Source organism: Polistes canadensis, unplaced genomic scaffold, assembly GCF_001313835.1.
Source record: "Polistes canadensis isolate GaletaPanama2010 unplaced genomic scaffold, ASM131383v1 scaffold_21, whole genome shotgun sequence".
Classification (NCBI taxonomy): domain Eukaryota; kingdom Metazoa; phylum Arthropoda; class Insecta; order Hymenoptera; family Vespidae; genus Polistes; species Polistes canadensis.
Window position 1 is genome coordinate 89,955 of NW_014569568.1, and position 6,862 is coordinate 96,816.

A 6,862-nucleotide genomic window follows, 5' to 3' on the forward strand; every position below is an offset into this window, starting at 1 on the left:
TTTTTTTACTATTATTATTCTCGTACGATGTCGACGATTTCAATCGATAGACGAAAGAATTTTTCTCCCATTTATTTTGATTATATTTTCACGCTTACGGTATTTATTCCTTTTTTTTTTGTTTTTTTTTAATGTTATTATTTAGTTTCTCATAAAATATTGGTATACAAAATGTAAAAGGATCGTTGACTTAAATTTTTATAATCTCTTAAACAATATCTTCTTCTTCCACTTTTATTTTTACTTTTCCTTCTTCTTCTTCTTCTTATTTTTCCTTTTTTATTGTTTATTTGTTTTCATCATTTATATTCTCACGTTTGTCTCACGTAGATCACGTGTATTCAAAATTGATCAGAGATTTATATATGTATATATATGTAGCAGTAATTAATTATTTAATTAATTAATTATTTAATAAGTGTTTTAAATGGATGGAACACGACGACAGTCTCAGTTGGGGAAAAAAAGTTAACTTTCTCGATTGCAGTCTCAGTCGCGAATTAAGATATTTTTCTTCTTCTTTTTATTCTCTTTTATTTATTTATTTTTTTCTAATTTTGTTTGTTTTGTTTGTTTGGTTCAGATTTAATCCTACCACCCTCTACTTCATCGACGTTTATATCTTCTTACTTTATTTTATATTCTCTTATTTTCTTCACAACTTTTACAAATGTAAGCTTCAGTCGCGAATTATTTTTTGTTCTTTTTTTTTTTAAATTTCTTTCAGATTATATCCACCCTTCTCCTTCTTCTTATTATTATTATTATTGAACGTTCATTTGTTTTTTTTCAATTATTTCCTTCCTTCCTTCCTACCCTCTCCTGTTTCTTTCTTTATTTTTATTCTAACAGTTTTATTTTAAAACGAATGTTCCTCTTCTTCCTTTTCCACTTTCTCCTCCAACTTTTCTATTTTTTCTTCTCAAACCCTTATTCTCTAATTTAGCAGCAAACCAACCCCCCTACTACCACCACTACTACTTTTCTTCCTCTTCCTTTATCGCGTTGCTTTAACGGAAATATTGCGCAATGCGCAAGAACGGTTATGAAGAAGAAACAAGGAAAGATGATCGTACGAATTCTTTCCCTTTTCCTTTTGCCCTTTTTTCTCTGTGTGTAGGTTTCTAACCTTTCTACCAATTTCTTTTCAAACAAGATAGCAACAAAAAGGGGTGGGGTGTTGCGAGGGTTTGGCAAGTGAGGCCACGAACAAATTAGTGCCAAAAATTTCCAACAGTTGATACGTCAGGCACAAATTATTATTTTTAGTAGACAATTAAACAAACATAATTATGCTGTACAGGTACGAGGGTTGAGCGTTAGGGTGTGTGTCAGAGGGAGGGTAGTTTTAATATAATCCTCCTCTTCTTTTTCTTCTTTTTTTTTTTGCTTTCAAAAGTCTTATTATCAAAGATTTCGTTTCGATGAACGATGTATATTAAATTTGTCGTTAATATTAATTATTTAATGAAATCAATTTGGCACGATATCTAATATTAATTAATAATAATAATAATAATATTCGATCGAGATGTTCTCAATTTATATAATTCCACGATCGTATTATATTTTTCTTATTTCTTTTAATATTTTCCTTCCCCTTCTAATTTTATATTTCAAATATTATATATGTATTGATATAAATCAAATTCTCTCTCTCTCTTCGTTTAAATTTATTAGTAGGAAAGTTAATGAGCGTGTGTACGTGAGAGAAAGAGAGAGAAAGAGAGAGGGTGGAAGAAGGAGAAGGTGGTGGTGGTGGTAGTGGTAGTGAAAGTGGTGGGGGAAACGAACACAGGAGAAAACACGCGCCCTTTCAGATCAATCACAAAATCTTATTGGACGATAATCGAATGAAATAATCAAACGTTAGATTTTTCTTTCCCTTAATTTTCTCTTTCATCAATACGATAATTGTATATTTTCTCTTTCTCTCTCTTTGTTTCTCTTATTCTCTTTCTCTCTTCTCTCTTACAGTAGTTTCTATTTTTCTTGATTACTTTCTCTTCTTCCTTTTTCTTTTACTTATAAATTCAAAATAAAAATTTTGTATCTTTCACTTTTTTTGTAGATTACGAACAAATACAATATTAAACGTATCTACGAAATGTCCAAATCACTCGCGCACGCAGAGCATCCATTTCGTGTTAACCAACACAGATTTGTTTATTATTTTCAGAGGGTTGGATTGGTTGATAGGGTGGTGAGTTTGGGTTGGGTTTGTTAACCCTCTCTCTTTCTCTTTCTCTTTCTCTTTTTCGTCTTTTGTTTTTCGTTGATTTTTAATATTTATTAAACGAACGTTGAGATTATTGTAATGCTATGATTTTTCATCCCCTTCTTTTTTCTTTCGAGAGAGAGAGAAAGAGAGATATTAAAAATTCCAGAGAATAATACAAAAATTTGCGCGTTTAATTGTTTTAACGTTAATGCGAGTTCGAAGAAGAAATGGACGGACGATGGTCCGAAGGAACACAAAAGGTTGCTGACGACGACGACAACGACGATGACGACGAGTCCATGTTGTTGCTCAAAATTCTCTTCTTCTTATTTTTATTCTTCTTCTTTTATACTACCACAAAACTGTTCTTGATGATTACTTTCCCAATAATATATAACACTATCAATTATATCTCACGAATAATATTAAAATCCTTTTGTGTGTATTACCTATGTAATAAATATTAACACATTAAATATTTAACAAAATATTAATAATTAATCATCGTTTAAATCGTTCGTTCATATTTCATACGAATCCTTCTCAAATTTGGACAAATATTCAAATAAGTAAATTTCCAGGATAAAAACTTAAATCGATTTCACTCGAACAACAACTACCATCACTACCACCACCATCACCATCACCATCACCAACACCACGACGACGACGACGACGACAACTACGACACAACTACGAAGATCCGTGTAAAATATTTTAATAAAACAAAAATAATTGTTAGAGTGAAATATATATCGATTAATAATCAAATATAATTCATTAAATAGCGTTAAGAATAGTAAATAGCATTATCGACACTGGGCCACGCGAGTCTCGGGGTGCGTCCATCCGGTCTGGATCGTTGCGGATGTTTCACCGGGCGAGACATTACCACCTTCCCCCACCTTCCCCCTCTCTCTTTCTCTCTCTCTCTCTCTCTCTTGTTCACCAACTCACTAATGTTTAACCTAATACTTAAATTTACAAATATTTTTTTTAGAAAAAAAAACAAAGAAACAGAGAGAGGAATTTAACACGGGACACCAAGGGGTGAAAAAAACAAATGGGGGTGATTTATATCCTTTATCAATTTTCTCTCTCTCTCTCTTTGAGTTGGTCTTATGCGCGCGCGAAAAGACGCGGGGTTTTCTACCCCCCGGGTTTGCTTTTTCACTCGTGTGTCTGTATATATACTTGCTATACTAATATACTCTTATTATTATTATTTCACCCAGTCTTTCTTTTTTTTAATTTTTTCTTTTTTTTCTAAATATTTTTCTTTTGTTATAAACGCGTCTAACGGTGATACCGTAAGCCCAGCACAGCGCCGTTAAAATAAGATGGTGGTGGTGGTGGGGGGGGAAGGTTTACCAAAAACGCACACCGTTCTTTCTCGACGACAACAACCACGACGATTACCACGACCTAGACGACAACGACGACGACGACGACGACCCACCTGTATTCTCTCTCTCTCTCTCTCTTTCTCTCTCTCTCTCTTTCTCTCTTTCTCTTTCAGTTCTTATTGATTCGGCGCGTACGCGCAAGCTTCCGATTCTGCGCTTGCAACGCTGCCACCGATAAAACCAACCAACCAATCAACGGCAACGGCGTCACCGTCGAATTCGATGGCAGAGACCTCAAGCGGAACTATAACGAAACATTTATAGTAATCCTATATATTTTGTATGTTCTTCTTCTTCTTTTTCTTTTAATGTTTATAACGAAACTAAATCTGACATTTCTTACGCCACGTAGACGATATGATGATGATGATTGAAAGAAATGAAGTGGAAACAAGAAAACAAGGGGGTTATGTCAGTTGTACAGTCTGCTAGTCGCCTGGTTTTCACCCCCTTTCTCGGCTAAACTACCCCTTCTTGCTATACCCCTTTTGTGTCGTCCGATATTCGTCGTCACCCTCCTCTCCTCCCCTTCCCACCCACCATTTCCACGTATTCTGCTCGAGGACACGGCCTACATTCCAATTACACCTACTTCTATCTATCTATCTTTCTTTCTTTATGTATTATATGTGTATGTATATACCTATGTATATTTTTCTAGTTTAATTATTAGTTTCTGGACACGTATTTTTTTCTTTTTTTTTCTTTTTTTAATCGCGTCTCGTTATATTTTTTTTTGTTTTTTTCCAATTGTTTTTCTCAACTCGTTAATTTAAATTTTGATTATAATGTGAAAGAATCGAACGCGTAAGGGTTTTACTACTTTTTTTGGTTGTTTATTAATTTTCTACTTTTTTAATAAGATTTCTTACTTTGAGATGCTTTTTGTTTGAATCGTTTGAATTTTAATTTGCTTTCCCCATTTTTTCCAAGTTAATTTATTTTATTACAATGTGTACAAGTTTTGATTGAGTTGTGATATACTTGTCGCAGTGTTTATTATAATTTTATTGTTATTATTTTTCTCCTCACTTGTGTTTAAGTAATTTCAACTTTGTATATTTATTTGCCTTGATTTTTTATTATTTATATGCATATACATTTTCTACACATTCCTATCATATGATTCTTCAAATATTTTCCTATTTCCACGATCGTAGAATATTCGAAATAACATTCGCCATTTCGTTGGCATGTAAAAATTGTTTTATTAAATTCTTCGAAGTAATATAACAAAAGTTTCAATATTACTATCGCTTACCAAATTATTTTATTCATCTATATCGTCGATCATTTCTTTTTTTTTTTTCATTTTTCAATTTTACAACAATCGTTTGGACTCTTATAGACATTTAAAAATTGTTCATTTACTCGTTTAAAATATTCTAATAAATTTTTCCTCTTTTTTTCTCTTTTTCGCAACAAAACAACTTCTCGTTTATTTCTTTCTTCTTCGACTAAAATATATCCGCGAGATTATTTTATTTTAAATAAATATATTATTTGTTTTAAAATGTTTATATAATTATTACAAATACACACACGTACCTGAACAAAAAATTTATATCGAAACTATAAACACGTAAGTGTTATTCAATTATTTCTAATAATATTATCATATATCAAATAACAAATGAAGACAATGCCTAGTTTTTTTTTCCTTATTGATACTTTATTTGAACACATTGAAATAAAACGCAAAGTTAGCAGAAGAATATAAAAATTATTTAATAGTACGTAAAGAATAAATCAAATATGTCCTACTATACGATAAAAACCTTAGTTGAACTTTATCTATCCTACGAGCTACGACTTTTCTCGAATCATTTCACTTCGATCCTAGTTTTTCCTTAAGTTAATCAATGATTTACGAGAATAATAAAAATCGGGGCTTGCATGTTAGAGAGCCAATAACCACAACAAACGGCCGACACATTATTCTTCATTCTTTACATTTTCAAACTTATCAATATTAATTCGACGTGACATCAATTTTCTGTCTCCTGTCGAAAACCAAAAGAAAGAAAGAAAAAAAAAAGAAAAAAAGATAAAAAGAAAAGTCAAAGATAAAAAGAACATTCACACGTTTCACGTTCGTTTATCTTTTTTTCCCCCCTTCTCCCCCCTCTCACCCCTCACCACTTTTCTCCACCACGTCATTCGTCTAGATCAAAAAGATGGTGGTAAAACGTTTGACACATTTGTCAAATGAACATTTTCTTTTTCTTTTTAATGGCAAGCTTCTTATCTCAACCCCAATGGAAACCCCTCGCGTTCCACCCTCTACCAATAACTCATCCTCATTTATGTCTTTTGTTTAAGATATACGAGTAACATTTAACTCGTATGTGTAGATATATTTGAAGATATTTTATCCGATTAGAATTATTTTTATTATTATTATTATTATTATTCTTTTTCATCATTTTTGCGATAAATGGGAATCGATGATAGAAAACGATTATGGAACTAAAAATGTTACATGGTTCGTTACATCATCGTAATTATCTTCATTTGATTCCAATTCCCACCACCCACCCCCATTCGTTCTCTCATCCCTTTCCCGCTTTTTTTTTTTTTTTGTTATTCCTTTTGTTCCTTCGACACAATAGATGTCGGAATGTGTGCATTGGCATTGTCTGACTATAGCGTATCTAATACTACTAATATTACTTACTATTATTACTACTTACTCGAATATTATTATTCGTACAGAATCTATATTGGTTTGCATTTTTTTTCCACTTGTTTTGTTTTTTTTCGGGGGGGGGGGAAGGTAATTAGATAATATAGATCATCGAAGAAAGTTGAATTTACTAAATTCGATAATTTGTTATTATTTAAACTCGTCTTTTATTTATTATCAAACAAAATAAATTATTCTTACCGATGAAAATTTATCATATATTTGTAATATTTTATTTAAGAAAATAATTCCTACACACGCAATTGATATATCAATCGTACATCAATTATAACGTATGAATAAACATTGCTGCTTTTTAATATAAACAAATGATCAAAATCACGTGGAATTTAATGAACCAAAAACTGATCAAATATTTCAAATAACAGTCTATATATTTAATTTAATAATCTAATAATAATATACTTGATCTGTGATATTCGATTTGAATTGAAATATATAAAAAAAAAAAACAAAAACTATTATAAATAATTATTCCTTGAGAATAATTTCAAATCATGAGTATAAATTTGATCACATATATATATA